Raw genomic sequence first — 18805 nt, 5'->3', positions numbered from 1 at the left:
AGAGAGAGACAGAAGAAAGATAAAGCAACCAACCCACACAAATGTATTCTCTTAGGGTCCTGGAGTCAGAAGTGTGAAATGAGTCTCACTGGGTCAAAATCGAGGTGTGAGCAGACCTGCCCTATTCCTGGAAGGTCTAGGGGAGAACCTGCCTTGTTATCATTTTGCAGATGAAGAAAAGGAAGCTTGAAGAGATCCCTTTGCTCACCCACATTGCTAGAAAATGCAAAAGCTGCTATTCAAACCCAGGTCTGCCAGCTCCGGATCATTTCCTTAATGCGCTGCAGCTTATAAAGTCCTGTCCCATAGCTAGTACTTTCAGTAGAAAAAGAAACACCTAGTCACTTCCTTGCCAACCCCAGGAACAGAGTGAGCAGACACATTTCCCTGCTCAGGCGATCCAGCCTCTGCAAAAGTCAGAACCACCAACCAGGCCTCTCTTCAATCACTTCCCCAGGATCTTGTCTCCTCAGCCCCTGACACTGCACTAATGTTTGCACATTTGCCCCAAACCCACACGTTTGTTTTTCCAGGAAACCTGTCTAGATGTCTATCACCCACCCCCCTGGGACTGAAATCCTTGGATGTAAAAGGTACAAATGTACAGGTCAGTGTGAGAGTCCACATTTCATGGCCTCTCCTTGGTCACTTATGTTTAGATGTGGTTGGTATCTAAGGAACATAAAACATTTGTTCCACCCTCCAAACAGCCACAAATGTCAAGAGGGAGGGCGGTTGGGGAGCCAGGTCTAGGCTTCCAGTGGTTGGCTCACAGCTGTGGTGCTAGGCTCATGGCCGTGGTCCCATGGTGAACACACTGGACCCGGCCTCAGAACACCTGGATCCAGACCCCAGCCTGGTACGTCCTTACTGTGTGATCCTGGGCAATGCCCTCAGTGTCTACTTGTGCATTTATCAAATGGGTGAAACACACGTACTTGAGGGGATTGTGACCACTAAGATGAAAGATGCAGAAGTGGTTGGCAACACTAAAATTATTTACAAGCATAAGAAATTATGAATAAACCAAGATGGCGGCATAGGTAAGCACCTAAACTGCTGCCTCGCACAATTTTAAAACTACAACTAAAAGACAGAACGGACACCATCCAGAACCACAGGAAAGCTGGCTGAGTGAAAATTCTACAACTAGAAGGAAAGAGAAAAGCTCACAGAGAATTGGAGGTACAGCAAAGGGTCTTTGTGCACACAGAGAGGAAGGGTGGCTGAGAGCCTGGCTGACTTTCTCTGGCGGAAGGGGGAAGGAAGCCCCCGACCACACTGAACCCCAGTTCTGACTGCACTGAACCCCAGTCCCGGGTGAAACCCCGTGGACCCAGGCTCATACAGGGGGAGTCTGGACTGTCAGGTAGAGAGAAAGGCACCCGGAGACTCGGAGACCTGGGGGAGACACGGGGGAGCCCCGGCAGGCAGGGTTCTGGAGGCGCGCACACCAGTGTGCACAAAGGCTGCGGAGGTTGCAACAGGCTTTCCCTAGCAGAAGGGAGTCCGAAGCTCCTGACTGCACTGAACCCCAATTCTGACTGCACTGAACCCCAGTTCCAGGTGAGCCCCTGGGGACCTGCGCTCTTACGGGGGGAATCTGGACTCTCGGGCAGAGACTCGGGAGCCAGGGAAGGCAGAGGTCTGCAGGTGCGCGCATGCCAGTGCGCACAAAGGCTGCGGAGGTTGCTACAGGCTTTCCCTAGTGGAAGGGAGTCAGAAGCTCCTGACTGCACTGAGCCCCAGTTCGGACTGCACTGAACCTCAGTTCCAGGAGAGCCCCTGGGGACCCACGCTCTTGTGGGGGGAATCTGGACTCTCGGGCGGAGACTCGGGAGCCGGGGAAGGCAGAGGTCTGCAGGCGCGCACACGCGCAAGGGCAAGGCTGACTGGAAGCCAAGACTGTCTGCTCCACCCTGAGATTCCACCCCATCCAAGCTGAGCACAGAGGCTATTGCAATTTGGCAAGTCTAATCCTATAAGGCTGTCTCCAGCACCGAACTTCTCCCAGCGTAGACACAGCTGATCCTTACAGCCAACTGGCCTGGAGGTCAATTCCTCCCAGTGATACCAACAACAATCAAGACTTAACTACAACAAGGCTGTACACACAGTCCACAAAGGGGTGCACCAAGAGTGTCCACCTCAGGTTAACTGGGGAGGCCGACCCACTGGGCCATATAGGAAACCTAGCACACAAATCTACCCTACCAACTCAGGGAATCAGTGAAAATGCGGCGTCAAAGAAACAGATCACAAATGAAAGAAATGGAGGAAAACAAACGACTGGATATAGAATTCAAAACCACGGTTATAAGGCTTTTCAAGAATATCCTAGAAAAGGCTGATAAATATAACGAGACCCTCGAAGATATGAAAAAGGACCAACTAGAAATTAAACATACACTGACTGAAATAAAAAATATTATACAGAGACCCAACAACAGACTAGAGGAACACAAGAATCAAGTCAAAGAATTGAAATACAAAGAAGCAAAAAACACTCAACCGAAAAAGCAAAAAAAATCCAAAAAGTTGAAGATAGTGTAAGAAGACTCTGGGACAACTTCAAGCGTACCAACATCAGAATTATGGGGGTGCCAGAAGAAGAGAGAGAGCAAGATACTGAAAACCTATTTGAAGAAATAATGACAGAAAACTTCCCCCACCTGGTGAAAGAAATAGACTTACAAGTCCAGGAAGCGCACAGAACCCCAAACAAAAGGGATCCAAAGAGGACCACACCAAGACACATCATAATTAAAATGCCAAGAGCAAAAGACAAAGAGAGAATATTAAAAGCAGCAAGAGAAAAACAGTTAATTACCTACAAGGGAGCACCCATACGACTGTCAGCTGATTTCTCAACAGAAACTATTCAGGCCAGACGGGAGTGGCAAGAAATATTCAAAGTGATGAATAGCAAGAACCTACAACCAAGATTACTCTACCCAGCAAAGCTATCATTCAGAATTGAAGGGCAGATAAAGAGCTTCACAGATAAGAAAAAGCTAACGGAGTTCATCACCACCAAACCAGTATTATATGAAATGCTGAAAGGTAATCTTAAAGAAGAGGAAGAAGAAAAAAGTAAAGATAAAAATTATGAACAACAAATACATATCTATCAACAAGTGAATCTAAAAATCAAGTGAATTAAAAACCTGAGGAACAGAATAATCTGGTGAATATAATAGAATCAGGGGCATAGAAAGGGAGTGGACTGATAATTCTCAGGGGGAAAGGGCTATTGGGGTGTTCAGGAAGAGACTGGACAAAAATCATACACCTATGGATGAGGACAGTGGTGGGGGGGAGGTAAGGGCAGAAGGTGGGGTGGGAACCGGGTGGAGGGGAGCTATGGGGGGAAAAGGAGAAACAATTGTAATAATCTGAATAAAGATTTATTTAAAAAAAAAGAAATTATAAATAATAACCAGGGGACATTTAAGAAGGGCCACTGGTGACCCCTGGGGCCTAGGAGGGAGGTTCTGCATAAATGGTCCCACCATCAAGGGCTCTGAGGGCGGGGGAGTCTCTTTGGGAGAGAAAAAAAAAGCTTCCCAGTTGTGCTTGGGTTGTGGCCAGGGTCAGGTACCAGGCAGCACGTCCCGTCTGTATGGGAGAGGCCCTTTGTGCATTCCATCAGCATTCCTGAGCGGGTAACACCCGCCATCCGGCCTCATCCCTCTGGCTTTGGCCAGGTGATGCAGAGATGAGCTCTGAGGTTCTGTCTCCTCTGGACCGGGGCTGTTTTCTCCCTGACGCAGACATTTCTCAGGGAGGACCCTGTTCTGCTCCCCTTGTCCCTTCTTTCCTCCTGGTATCAACCTAGGAAGGGCTTGTCCTGCATTTCACTACAAGAGTCTCCAAAGCAGGAGAAGGCACTGGCGCCCTGTTTTATTTGCCTTTCTAGGTCCAAGGTGGTACAGTGCTTGCGACATAGTAGGCCCGCAGTAAATTATTTTGCTAAATTAAAGGGCAGATAAAGTAAATTTTTAAAAATGTGTATTTGAATGGGTGAAGGAATATATGTGTGCAAACTTTGCCTAGACCTTTATTGCAGAGCTGGCTAGAGTATGGTGAGGTGGAAAGGACATGGGCTTTGGGCAGATCAGAGTTTGAATCTCAACTCCACCCCTTAACAGTTTTGTGACCTCAGGTAGTTACTCAATTTGTTGAACCTTATTTCTAAATGGACATTGTAATACTTAACTAGAAGGGTTACTGTGAAAATTAAATGAGACTATATGTGAAATTCTAACACAATATTACCCGTACAATATTAACTTCCTTTACTTTTTCCTCAGTTACTTGAATCAGACAGACCAGAGCTAATAGACTATTGCATGGTGAAGGTACCTAAAACTAGTGGTTTAATTTTGTTTTAAAGCAGAGCCATATTTTCAAAAGGAATATGATTTCAATATGTAACTCTAATATATATAAGTAGGTAAAAATCTGGCTGAAATAAGAGTAGGGAGTCTGGGCCTCACAGAGCTTCCCCTAATCAGCCCTAAACTTCCTAACCACGTGGCTAGCCCCAGAGTGCCTGAAAACCACTATTCTAGAATCAACAGAAAAGAAGCATGAAGGGAAGTTACTGAGCTCAGAGGGAAGTTACCCAACAATTTAGAAGACACTCAAGAGTGAAGTTGGAAAACCCTGGTTGAAATGTGTACATTGATATTACATAGTCTCTGCATCAAAGACCCCCACTGAGAGGAAAGTTCCTAGGAAAGGCTCCTTCCTGGAGAAGTGGGGCGAGTGAATTTGCTCCTGTAGCAGAGAAGCTGGAAAGGCCTCCAGGAAGGGCTGCAGCCCTGATACCCTCAGAGGAAAGGCAACGCGATTTCTATGAAAGAAAACAATCAGGTCTGGCTAACCTTTTAGAGTTCTTTGAAAGCTATTATATTTTTGTACTTGGGCCAGACTAATGAACTTATATAAGTAAAAAAAAAGAAAATAAAAAAAGAAAAAGAAAAACTTTGGTAAAGTTTCACACCAATGGCTATTAAGTTCTGAATTTGTTGACCTTCCCAGAGAAGACAGGCATGGAGAGAGGACAGAAGGGATGGACAAAAAGGGTGTCCTCTGGGCCTGCAGTCATAGTGCCTTAAGAGGTTAATGACTTCTTAAGTTTTGTCTCTGCCTGCCTGACAAGGAAGTATCGAAATGAACACTATGTCAGGGTCAACTTTATTTGTCAGCTTAACTAGTTGTTTGGTCACATACCTGTCTAGGTATCTTTGTGAAGATATTTTTTAAGATAGGGTTAACATTTAAGTCAGACTTTGAGTTAAAGCCCATCAGTCAAAGGGCTTAAGAGCAAAGACTGAAGTTTCCTGAAGAAGAGGCAGTTCTTCCTCAAGATCACAGCATAGAAACCCTGTGTGAGTTTCCAGTGTGCAGATTTCAGACTCAAGGCAGCAACATTAACTTCTTACCTGACTTGTCTGCCCGGATGCAGATTTCTGACTTGCCCATAATCACATGAGCCAATTCCTTAAAATAAATCTCTGTCTCTTTCTCGGTTCTTCATAGAAACAGAACAAACAGTATACATACATATACATACATATCCTATTTGTTCTGTTTCTATTTGTTCTGTTTCTGTGAAGAACCCTGAATAATACACCCCTCAATTTGGGTTGACTGCTATTTTTGATAGAAGCAAACATGATCATTCTCTGATGTTTCCTGAGACAGTTTTACCCTTTCCTTCCAATTCCTACTGACAGCTCCTAACTCTGGCTCCGATGAATTCAACGGTTTTTGTTTCCATTCCACACAGTGCATCCAGGGTGAACTTCTGAAGCAGAGGTTCTCAAATGATCCTACAGAGCACAGATGTTGCCCCTACTGGGCCAACATGTTTTGAGCCAAAACGAAATAATTGCAGTCATTTCATAATTTGGAGAAAAATTAATGATAAAAATTTGTCATTTTAAGCATTTTTCTCTCACAAATTTTTCTTAAATCTGGGTGCTTGTTACCACCTGTCTAGCTAGAATCTAGTTTATAAGTATGAATGTAAGCCAAAATGATCTACTTAATTATTTTTAATTTAATTTATCAACACTTTGTGGTGTTCCAAAAAATCAAACATGCCCTCTAAGTGCCAGACAGTCTTGAGAGCCACTGTTCTAAAACACAGCTCTGATTTCATATCACTCCCCGCTTAAACACCCAGAAAGGCTCCCTATACCCTTCATTCAAAGGAGAGCCCTGGAGAGCTCCCATTGTACCTACAGCTCTGCCACAGGACCCTTCTTACTTCCTGTCGCCAGATGGCTCCTCTTACCAACCCATTCTCTCTTGTGGACCAATCTCTTCAAATCCAGATTTCTCCTGAATTAGAAAACGTTTTGTTTCCTTTTGCCTGCATCTACTTTATTTGTCCAGACCCAACTATTTCATTCTCCTGGGAGAGAGGTTGGCCAACCTAAGCAATAAAGCTCATGCTCCTTAGCTTCTATTCAAGACAGTACAGTCAGATTTCAAAGGGCCTGCTGCTTGTCTTCTGCTGCCCTCAGGGCCCTGATCCTGTGTTCAGGTTCTGTTTAGGTTGTCTCTCCCTGTGGGATGATCCCTTCTCCTATTTCTGCCTATGGAGCTCTTTGCCATTGTCTGAAGCTCAGTTGAAAAACCTCTTCTTTCCCCAAGTACCCTTGCCCTAAGTTATTCTTTCTTCCCCACCTTCCTTTCTTTGCAGCCTCTAACAGCTCTCCAGACATGACCTGTTTGGTGGATATGTGAGTGTGGCTTTTCTTCTTTAGTCTCCGCCATGGCAATCTAACCTGATACTTTGTTAACTCTTTTCTTTACCAAAGTTTGTTTAATCAGTTATTCTGAACCCACAGAGGAATAAATTACTGTACACAAAAAAAGTCAATTTGACAAATAATTGCATCAAAGAAACAAAGTTATAAACTTTCAAATAAATTGATGAGTGACTCACCTGGGAGCCAATGACTAACTCTTGGTAGTTTTTGTCTTATTAAGAAGGCACGTGATTAGGAAGAAATTAAAGTGTCATTTGTCCTCAGGCATTTACTGGCCACAAGTCCATTCATATCATGAAAGAATATTGGCTCTGACTGCAAATTTAGAGGCTTGGTGGTCAGCCACCTTATTGTGCAGATGGGGAAACTAAGGTACCGAGAGGGGCGGTGACTTGCTCAAGAGCATCGAAGCGTCATTGCAGAGTCTCTTAAGCCAGGCTTATACTGGATTTGTTGCTAATCATTCCCCCTTTAAAAGTATGGATGAATAACTTACTTTTATGTGTGTTTTTTTTTTTAAATTAAGAGTAACTGCCAATGCCCTGCTCTTGAGCCTGCCCTTTTCCCTTACAAACAAGTTAAGCCACAAGGGGAGTCACACTACAAAGCTGGAGAAGCCTTCCACCCTTGCCCTCCTTTCAAAGTCTTCCTCACTTTTCACCCTAATTTCTGAAATCCCACAACTAGAGAATCACTCCTATGCTGTTCCTAATTAGAATGCAAACACAACAGGTAACAGGGGCACAATGAGTCTCACAAATCATCAATGTCAATGCCTTATTGTGAATGTTGTTATCAGATCCCTTCCTCATGTTTCCAAAGGGAGAGAGAAGATGCCATGAGATGGAAGAGACCAAGGAGAGGGTAGAACCTAAAAAGACACACCTCATAACTCAGGACTTGGAGCTTGGGGCTATCTCTGTGGAAAGAGACTGACTCCTGGTAATATGATGGGTCTTCCTTCCCTTTAGCCCCCAGTACATGTGAGTTATTTCAAACATGGGTTTTACTGAAGCTTGCCTGTTATTTCAAAGCAGCACTTCCCACATATGTATTTGATTTTCCTTTTTTTTTTTTTTTTTTTAACCTGGCAGGGCTAGAAAGGATGCAGATGGGATGGTGTGAGTTTTTATTTTTTAATTTCAGAGAGAAAGACAGGAAGAGAGAGAGAGAGAGAGAGAGAGAGAGAGAGAGAGAGAGAGAGAGAGAGAGAGAGATAATGAGAGAGAATCACTGGCTGCCCTCTGTACTCCTGAACTGGGGACTGAGCCCGCAACCCGAGCATGTGCCCCATCCAGGAATTGAACTGTGATCTCCTGGTATATGGATCAACGCTCAACTACTGAGCCACACTGGTCGGGCAGGGTTGGGGCGAATTTTTAAAGGTGGGATTGGTAGAGGACAGAGGGCATAGTAGCAGCTGTGCACTTCAGAAATGACATTGCCCCCTAGTGAAAGTATGCAGCTCACCTCAAAATGTTTTCCACATAAGGGAACAGTTCCTGGTGAACCCAACCCTATAGGAAACTGCCCAGTGGCCTGGCACCAAGATGCTCTATTTTAATTACTCAACAACCGGGGAGTTCTTTTGTTCTGAGGAGTAGAGGTTTTTTTCCATAGGCTGCAGTTTTATTTCTTTTTTTTTTCTTGTGACTTCATTCAGTTGTTATATTATTCATACCTGTAGCGTTGATGTTTCCAGACACATTGAACAGGTCTAAAAACCATTGGTTACTCACTACACAAATCAATTTTCAAAGACTGAGTGAGACTCACCCACCAAGAGTGAGATCATTTTTTTTTCAAATTCATTACCTCTGTCCTCACCTAAGTTTATTGGACCAAATAATACCGACCACACCTCAAACTCTATTTCATTCGAGAGAAATTTGGATTAACAAAAGAAAATAAAAGGAGAGGTAGGAAAGCGAGAAACACAATGTGTTGTTGCCTTAGCCTGGAGTCTGAAACCCGGAACAAGAGGAGACAGAGGTTATGACTTGGAGGTGAGAATAAAAACGGGTGTGGAGGTTTTCTCTCAATCGCTGGTCTACTTCAATTTAGGGTGGGATGAGTCCCTGGGAATGATGAAAAGAGGTGCTTGCTCCAGGGCCAGGACATCCACAGATCACAGCACCCTTTGTTTTTTTTTTTCTTTAAAACTCTAAATCTGCTCTCACCAAAATGGTACCTAGTAGCAACAAGTAGCTATTAAAATTCAAAGGATTTCAATAAATAAGAATTCAGATCTTTAGTTGTGCTAGCCACATCTCAAGTGCTCAGTAGTGGTGGGACAAAAGTGGGCTCATAGTTGCGAGTACACAAAACACAAGAGTTTATTCTATTATTATTATTTATTCATTATTGTATTATTTTCCATACAAATAATTGTAAACCCACTTTTGCCCCACCCTGTATATTTAGTACCTGTAGATTCTTGTGGATCAACTAATTATGGAAGAATATAAATGACATTGCGTAGATAAAGTAAATTTGTTGACGTCTTTCAACGGACACATTTATTAAACAGAATTGTTTGCGGAGAAGAAACCCGAGTAAATTATTTCACAAACCCCGTTCCGAGTGCGCAGAGCCACATGATTTCTGACAAGGAGACCAGAAAACTTTGTCTCTGCTAGGCTAAGGGACTGATTATTCAGAACACGAGCAGTTTCCTGAAATTTTCTTTTACTCTTCTGACTCCACGAGGAAACTGGGGGTCCACAAAGGTGTCTGTCTGAGCTTTAATCAGGAGATACCGGTTCTCCCAGGGTTCTTGGATTTTCCTTAGTCTTTCTGTGAGGAAATTTGAGGTTGAAATCAGGGTGGAGGGATAACAGCCCCAGAAGAAGTTTAATCTTAGTTCTGAGCACTGGGCAATACCAAAGGGTTCCAGAAAGCAATTTGTATAGTTGAAAGTAAAGGGAACAGAATAGTCACAATGTTCTAAATTACAAAAAAAAAAAAAAAAAAAAAAAGACAGTAAATTAACTCCTCCCTTTCCAGACTGCTGGCTGCCCTGAGAAAGCAGCCCGGACCCTGAGAGCCCGGCTGCCTTCCCTGCAGAGTGAGGTTATTTTACTCACAGTGCCCTCGCCGCCCTCGCCGCCTCTTCCTCCGGGTGCTGTGCCGGCCCAGTCTGCAAGCCCAGCTGGCCGGAGGCGCTTTAAAACCCAACAGCAATTCTTTGAACCTTCAGGACCAGGGAAGGATGGCCTGTGATTGGGAGGAGGCATCTCACATGGGCTGAGCCTGATGCGGCCTGAGCCTGCCTCCAGGTGGGAAGTAACAGGAAGTCTCCCTTCAGTAGACGTCTGCTGCTTTGGAATGTGTGACTCTGACCGAGGAAAGCACAGGGCTCAGCACATCACTCCTCTGGACCCTCCCCGGGTCCCGGCTTCCCTCAAGCACACTCTCAGGGCTTTCGTTTTTATGTTGGTTTGATTTGTTTTTATTAGTGTGATTTGATCCTTTATTCTGTTTTCGGTGCATTGAAAGGCCTATCTGTTGCTCTGACTGCTCACAGTCATGTGGGTTCACGTGTATCTGTCTAGGGTCACATCTAGTTTGGCTTTTGTAACTCGCATATGCTATGTGTATGGGGATAGTCATTGCCCAAGTAATGCTCACACTGAGGCAGTCCAAAGACCGAGGGGCAAGAGATCTGGGAACCAAAAGATTGGGAAAAATTTAGGCACAGAGAGAGTGCTCAAGTAATTATCCGATGATGTCCAATTCCTCCCACCTGTCCCCTCCCCTCCCACCTTCCCTGGACCCACTGTGTGTATACACAGCACCAACAATATTTGAACAAAAAACCCCACCCTTTAAAAAAATATATTTTTATTGATTTCAGAGAGGAAGGGAGAGGAAGAGATGGAAACATCAATGATGAGAGGGAATCACTGATTGGCTGCCTCCTGCATGCCCCACAATGGAGTTCCAGCCCACAACCCTAGCATATGCCCTGACTGGGAATCGAACCATGACCTCCTGGTTCTTATGTTGATGCTCAACCACTGAGCCACGCTGGCCTGGCGAAACCACATTTCTTTTAGTGGCTGCATAACATATCATGGTACACACGCACCATAGTTTATTTTGCCTGGCTCAGCAATGGGTAATGGCAGTAATGTTAGAATTTACAGGGTGCTCTAATCCATAGATTTGGGATTTCTCATGGGTCAGGACCATCTCTGTAACAGGTTGGATGTTTCAGGAAGCCAACTCTGAGACAGAGTTTAGTGTGCAGTATATTTATTTGGGATTAAACCCCCATGCAAAGGAGAGGGGAGAATTGGTACTGGGCAGAGAGGGAAGTCCAGCTGCCATGCAGGTGGGACGGGCTCAGGCTGCACCCCTCCCCCAGCCCCAGGAAACTGCTGCAGTTGCTCTGCATCGGGCCTCTCTGTGGTCAGTCCTCATTTAGGGGTTGCCCTGGGAAGGGGGTCTCTGTGGCTGGGGCAATCCCTGCAGGGCGCTGACAGTGGAGGCTGGGGCTGCTGGTGTTTCCAGCCGCTGGGCAGCACGTTCCCGGTGAGGGGGCTGCACAGGGCCCTGGTCTCTGTGTCTATCACATGCCTTGTTCCTCCTCAGCTCTCCAGGACCTGGTCAAACGCAGCATGATGATGCACACAATGGAATTCTGTGCAATTGTGATGAAAAAAGATACCACAAACAATGTTTAATGGCAGAAAATATGTGCACTCATTTATACAACAAATATTTATTGAAAACTTATGATACACCAAACACTCTTCTAAGTGCTAAAAGTGAAAAAAGCAGATTACAAAAGTTTGTATAATTGATACACTTTTATTTTTTAAAGTGTATTTATGTGTAAATGAATTAAAAAGTTAGGAAGAATGTAAATGTTAACAGGGTTATTTATATCTGGAGAATGTGATGTGGATGGCTTTTTTTTTGTAGTTTGTATGTTTACAAAGGATCTATGTTATAATGATAAAAAGAGAAATATGTAAGTTACTTAAAACATACTCTTGGAAATCTTTGTGGTAAAGTAGCAAGAAAGGAAACAAGGTCTTCATTTACATCTCCATTAAGCACTTTTTGTTCTGTTACCAGAATTATGTGGGGAGAAAATAAACACGAACCTTTTCAAAACAGATAATGTGAACACAAAACCCACAACAAGAAACAAGAAACTAGCTAGGAAGGGAAAATTACTTTTCAGATAATAACTGCAAGTGATTAGAGGAGGAATTTCAGGTCCTTAACATATAAATATGATGGTTTATTCTTCCAACAATTGCTTTCTAATTGTGTTCTGCTAATCTCTCCTTTTCCTTAACCACTTCTTAACTCGATTCCAAAGCTCATGTCTCAATTCTCATGACTAGGAATCTCCGTTCAGTCAGAAAGACTTAGATAGTTCCTTCCTATCACTGCAATTTAGATGTGAGACTCCAGTGGTTGGGGAGGCGAGGGTGGCAGAAGGGAGGTGGTCTTCTCCAAAAATAACCCCCTTCCCAATTTCCTATATACACTCTGAGAGTGAAGCAATGTCATTTTATGTGACTGGCCTGGGACAGACTGCTGTCTCTTCCTGTTGGTCATCATCACTTCCACCGTCTGGCTCACCACCAGCAGCCTCGGTGTAGAATGGCGGGGGGTAGGGGGGTGGGGGAGGGGGTGTACATGTCTGGCTGATGAGAGTTCTCACCATTCGCAGGCATCTCTCCTAAACCCCAGAAGGTGCTCTGCCCCTTCATTGGTTTGCAGCCAGTTTGTCCACACTCTTAGACCCCAGTTCTCAAGCTGAATCCATCTTCAGTCCATTTCAGGAACCTGGAACTAAAGGAAGGCATACTTGTCCCCTCTCTGCCTGGCCATACCATCGCACCATCAGCCTTCATAGCTGTCCTTCTCTGTGGTTGTTCCAAGACAATTTAACTGGCCTGGTGACTAATGTGATTTCTAACTGGGCCACAGGATGTTGATCTTGTACATACTTTCAACTTTCCAAACCTCATGGGCTTTTCTCTCTCATCTCTGGGACAAGGAACCACTGGAATATTTCTATTCATAAACACTGCACCCCCTAAGCAGAACCTTCACTTAAAATCCACTAGTGTTTTTTTTTTGTTTGTTTTATGAAAAGGGAAAAGTTGTAGTGTCACCTGAGTGGAAAAGAGACAGCCCCATATCTGGAAGTTCTCCGAACTAGAAGTGTGGGTTACACAATCAATTTTGCTCTAATCACCAGCTTCTGGAAAAAAAGGATTCTCAAACCATGATGTTGCTTACCATATTTTTAGTACTTTCTAAAAGTCCCAGGCAGTGTCAGATTTACCCTTCACAATAGCCCTGTGATTTACATACTATTATTAAGCCCCAGCTTACAGATGAGGAAGCTGGAGGTTGAGGAGGCTAACTTGTCCGTGGTCACGGAGCTATTTATAGGTAAAGACTTGGGTCGGTCTGACCTCACAACCTACACTCAACTACTAGGCTATATTGTTGGAGTGTAGTTAGACAATCAGCCTAACTCTTGAGTCTAAATGGTATTAAAGCTCAGCTTCCATATTAAAAACAGCTGAGCCAAACCTGAAAATTATGTTCCTGAAGTGTTCCAGGTCCACACAATTCTCTGGTGCCTCTGAAAATTGCTTTTTCTCCAGCAGGTTTGGACTCTGCAAATTTTACTGAAATGTGTAAATTCAGGTTGTTTTATCTTTCCTGGGTCCTCTCTCTTACTCAGCAATCCTTTAACTCAACATTCATTAACATTCTCATATCCACTTCAGTTCCTGTGGATGATAAATGCTTCACTTAGTTCATATTTTTAGATTATAGTCATCAAAAGAGGACGTCTGAAAGCAAGGCTAGCCCTCTCCCAGGAAAGGGACATGGCAGTATTAGTAGACTCTTACAATTAAAAGGGACTTTAGCCCATTTCCATAATCATGTATGGTCATTATATGGAATAACCATATTCCAATAAAATAACCAATTAGGCCAATTTTTTCACCCAGTTAAGAAAGGCCTCTATCAAAATCTCCCATGTCCAACATTAAGGGGCAAGTCTATGATAGTTGTGTTTATCGCAGAGATATTGTTGAGAATGTTGTGTACAATTGTGTACCCGTCAGGTGTAAGAGGTCTCAACACAAAACAGGATCTCTGGTCTCAGTATTTGGAATGATCTTACTTTTTCTAATCAACTGATTTGTTTTTATCTGTTGGACACTCTAGATAAAAAAAAAACTTCCAACCAAATTCCATCTTGCCTCCATTCTTACCACTCCATTGCAACTGCTTGTCAAGTTCCAAACAACCTCTATGTTGCCACATTCAGCAGACACATCTTTGCCTTCATTTTACTCCGTCCCCTTAGCAGCAACGGATACAGCAATGACTCATCCTTCTTATACTACTTTCCTCTCTGGCTTCCAGAACACCGTGGTCTCTTCGTGCTTCTGTTTCTCTGGTTGATCCTTCTCAGTTCCTTCTTCCCATTGCTGTCTCCTCCCTGGCTCCATCAATTCTGTTAGGAGACTCAGAGCTTGGACCCAGCCCTCAGTTCTGATTCTAGCTCTGCAACTGCATTCAGACTCCTCCCCCCTCCCCCTTCACTCCTTCCTACTTCCTGGTTAGAAGTTCAGAAAGATAGAGTAACACTGTCTGAATTTAGGGGCAATAGTAAGAATTCCAGGCCTCTGCCTTTTTACAAATACAGCTGTTTTTCTCTGCGTTTCCCCCTGGAACCTTCTTTTCCTTTCCTTGGCCATCGCTTTAGAAAAAGAGTGAATTAGATTGTGGTCTCTCTTAATTTGATATTTGGCAAGTATACATACATATATATATATATATATATATATATATATATATATATATTTGAAGTATTTATTTTATTAGGTATTGGGGTGGAAGATTCTGTGATGCAATTTAAAGCTACCCTCTTAATCAGAAATGTTCTGAGAACTTCTAAGAACATACTAGTAAATCAGACTTTGTTGTTTTTCTGCTTAAAATAGTTCACTGGCTTTGATTTGCACTCAGAGTAAGATCCAAACACCTTACCATGGCTCACAAGTTGCCCACGTATTCTTCCCAATTTTATTAGGTACTGCCAGCCTTGGGCAAACTACGGCCCGCGGGCTGGATCCGGCTGTTCTATCCGGTTCTCTTGCTCTCCCCTCTGCTCCTTTACTTTGAATTTATATTAGTTCACACAAACACTCCATCCATGCTTTTGTTCCGGCCCTCCGGTCCAGTTTAAGAACCCATTGTGGCCCTCGAGTCAAAAAGTTTGCCCACCCCTGGCTTATACCCTATGTATGCTCCAACCACATGGCTGTTGCACTTGCCATTCCCATAGTGGAAATCCGTTTCTCCTAGTGGTTCCCAGGGCTGATACCTTATACTAGTGGTCGGCAAACCACGGCTCAAGAGCCACATGCAGCTCTTTGGCCCCTTGAGTGTGGCTCTTCCACAAAATACCACAGCCTGGGCGAGTCTATTTTGAAGAAGTGGCGTTAGAAGAAGTTTAAGTTTAAAAAATTTGGCTCTCAAAAGAAATTTCAATCGTTGTACTGTTGGTATTTGGCTCCGTTGACTAATGAGTTTGCCGACCACTGCCTTATACCCTTCAGGTGCTGCTCAGCTCACTCCCTCTGAGAAGCTTTTCCTGATCACCCTAATAAAGTACTTGCCCTCTCTACTCCTCTTACTTTCTTTCATATCATCGTGTTTTATTTCCTTTGCAAACATAATCAGAATCTGGTGTTCTCTTATTTATTTACTCGTTGACTTTCTTCCTCCACCCTTGCTGCCTCACCCAAACTAGAATAGTTTTGAGTGAATGAATGAATTTCTAATTTGAGAGGTTTAGGGTGAACTGGATCTACTCAGTCCTGGAAAAAAACACTCCCCACCCCCAAACAATCTCACATTAAGTAATGCTTGAAAAGAGCCAAAAGTGTACTAGTAAGGACTAAGAACTAAATGTATGTACTTTTAGCTGATTGATCTATGCTAGAAGCTCTTTTAATAGAGAGCCTGACTCACTGAAAGTGAGGCTTGATCTCCATTTTCTCCCTTCTCCTTTCAGTCAAATAGATTTAGACAGGATCACTGAACCATAGCAAGCCCATTCCACTGGTCCACTGCCTCACTGAAAGATCAAAATGAGAGTTGTGAAATGTATCACGGAAAGCCAATGAGAAGGGGGTGTGGTCTGGTTTGATGTGTTCTGCTTTAACAGACATATAAAAGCTCTCTGGTATTAGGGCTGAAAACCAGTGAACTAAAGTCAATACTTAGTTTCAGATGTTATTGATATCATCCCAGTGTTCAATCCTTAATAATATTGTTGGTCCTTCAATCTTTGGGTGACTTTGTTCAACCAACTGATTAATGGTAATCTTAGTCATGCCACGTAAACTTTTCCCAAAAGTTCACTGCAAATTTATCAGCTTTCACCTTGTTTTGCTAGCCCACAGTCTATAACTGACAAGCTGGATCTGAATGGATAACATTTATTGAGTCTGAGCACACACACATTTTGTGGGCAACCGAAAGAAAAATTTAATAAACTTTGAAGTTATAAGCAGGGGATTTTTTGGTATAATTACTAGGAATGAAATTCAGGTATTAAAAAAAAGAGTAAGATTTGAATATGAATGTTCAACAGAAGCTTAATTCATTGTAATGCAACCACATAATCACACCAAGTCACCAGTAAAACAATCTAAAAAAATGAAGTCTGCTTTAATGTTCAAATAGAAATTAAATAAAGTTTCACAAAAGTAGTATCAGATGATCATCTCAGTTATGATTGCTGGGCAGATACTGTCATACCAGACAGACCTCGTTAAGGCTTTTTGTTTTTAAATACCAGTTTGACTGGTTACACATTCCATCCATGTAGATACTCTTCAGGGAATAAAGGTAATGAGAAAGAGACATTCTGCCTCTCCCACAGGTGTGTACAGTGTAGTTTAACACGTTTGAATTTTGCTATAGGTTTAAAATCAGGTGGGACATGTCCCCAGGAACAGATTAAATTACATCTACTAATGGCAGAATATAATAGTCAGGGTCAAAGAGGAAAATAGTAAAAATATGCTGGAGGTATTAAGAAACAAGAAAAGAGATATTACAATAACCTTCCATCAAGAGAGAAAAAAAGTGCTGCTACAAATTATTTTCCACACATGTTCTGGCTGAATTTTTTAAAAACAGATTGGAGACATGATAGATTTGTGTCTTTTTTTGTTGTGATGTGTGTGTGTGTGTGTGTGTGTAGTTTTAAGTTAAATAAATGTTGTATTTATTAACATCCAAGAACAGGTTTTCATTAGTGAAAGTTTGGGAAGATGCTCTATTAAATTAATCTCAGATGAACAAATGTTTTATGGCTTATACTAAACTAGTGGCCTGGTGCATGAAATTTGTGCATGGGGTCGGGGCGGTTGTTCCCTCAGCCCAGCCTGCACCCTCTCCAATCGGGGATCCCTTGGGGGATGTCCCTCTTGCAATCTGGGACTGCTTGCTCCTAACCGCTCACCTGCCTGCCTGTCTGATCGCCCCTAACTGCCTTACCCTGCTGGCCTGATCTTGCCCCCACCTGCTCTCCCCTGCTAGCCTGATCTCGGCCCCAACTGCCTCTGCCTGCTTGATCACTCCTAACTGCCCTCCCTTGCTGGCCTGATCTTGCCCCCAATTGCCCTCCCCTCCTGGCCTGATCACCCCTAATGTCCTCTGTCTCAGCCCCCACCACCATGGCTTTGTCCAGAAAGAAGTCAGATGTCCAGAAGATGGCTGGTTGACCCAGTCTAATTAGCATATTACCCTTTTAGTAGTATAGATAGGTTATATAGGATAGGATTGCTTAAATGGGTTGGGGGGAGCATTTTTCATCAGGAGGAGATGCTCTTGGCAGACAAAAATACATAATCCCTATATCTGGACTGATAGCCAGCCATATGCACTATACTGCCAAACCAGTCATTACAAAATTGAACTGCTTTCTTACACCTTACACCAAACAGCTGTTGCCCTTAAAACCCCTCCTCAGCCCCCACCTTAGGTTCTGCCTTCGCAGTTCACCCAGATTTGGTTCTAATTGGTTGGTTTCTATGCCAGTCAGCATCAAAAGCTCCACCTCCTCGGCAGCCATTGGCTCCTTGTAGTTCATCCAGATTTGGTTCTGATTGGTCGGTTTCTGTACCAGTCAGCGTCTCTGGGCCTATCAATGGGCCTGATCAGAGAGGTGGGGCTGATCAGCAGCCCCAGCAGAGGCCAGAGAGAAAGAGAGGCGTGGCTGCTGGCCAGGCCGGGAGTGAAAGAGAGAGTTAAGCTGATCAACAGCTGCCACGGAGGCTACAGACCAGACCCTGTTTCTCTCTCTGGGCCTGATCCGCAGCCCCCTCGGCAGTCAGTGCTGAGTCCGGGCTCCCGCAGCTGAGGCAGTCAGTGCTGGGTCACCCTGGCAACCCAGCACTGACTTCCGGTTGGTCAAGCCTCTGGTCATTGTGGATGTTAAGGACCCTGGGTTTTTATATTTAGGATGAGGACATTTTACAAGAGCCTCTGTCCTAAGTAAAATAGGCTATTCATGGAGGGGTAATTAGATTGGTAGTAGAATCAGTCTCATATTGTTGAATCTATACTCTGATAAATTTTTGAAAACTTTAAAGACTCTTTTTTTAAAAATTAAAAACATTTTTTTTTTTTATTGTTGAAACTATTACAGATGTCCTGTAGCCCCTGCCCCCCTGCCTCTGGCCATCACCATATTGTTGTCTGTGTCCATTGGCTATGCATATATGTTCTTTGGCTGATAGATTTGTATTCTTTGGGAGAATTGCATATAAATGGCTAATATTCTGTTTTTGATCCTCTTTGAGATTTTTTTGAACTTATTGTTCAGTACTTTGGAGGAATGAGTATTGAAATATCAATGTATGGATAAGCATAGCATGTATATTTTTGTATGACTAGCATCTGTAATTGTTATGCAAACTGTACAAAAATGCCTTATAGATTTTTAC

At 43.4% G+C, this 18805-nt stretch overlaps 1 protein-coding gene across 1 annotated transcript in view; it reads right to left on the bottom strand.

The window, feature by feature from the left end:
• The window catches only part of UPK1B (uroplakin 1B), a 32237-nt gene extending 22314 nt beyond the window's left edge, over window positions 1-9923 (bottom strand). The window contains exon 1 of the mRNA XM_080655137.1: window positions 9875-9923. The gene's annotated coding sequence lies outside the window, so the exon portion shown is untranslated. The remainder of the gene's footprint in view (window positions 1-9874) is intronic.
• Window positions 9924-18805: the final 8882 nt, after the last annotated feature.

This window comes from Plecotus auritus (assembly GCF_963455305.1).
Source record: "Plecotus auritus genome assembly, chromosome: 2".
NCBI lineage: Eukaryota > Metazoa > Chordata > Mammalia > Chiroptera > Vespertilionidae > Plecotus > Plecotus auritus.
This window is presented reverse-complemented; position numbering and strand designations above follow the sequence as displayed.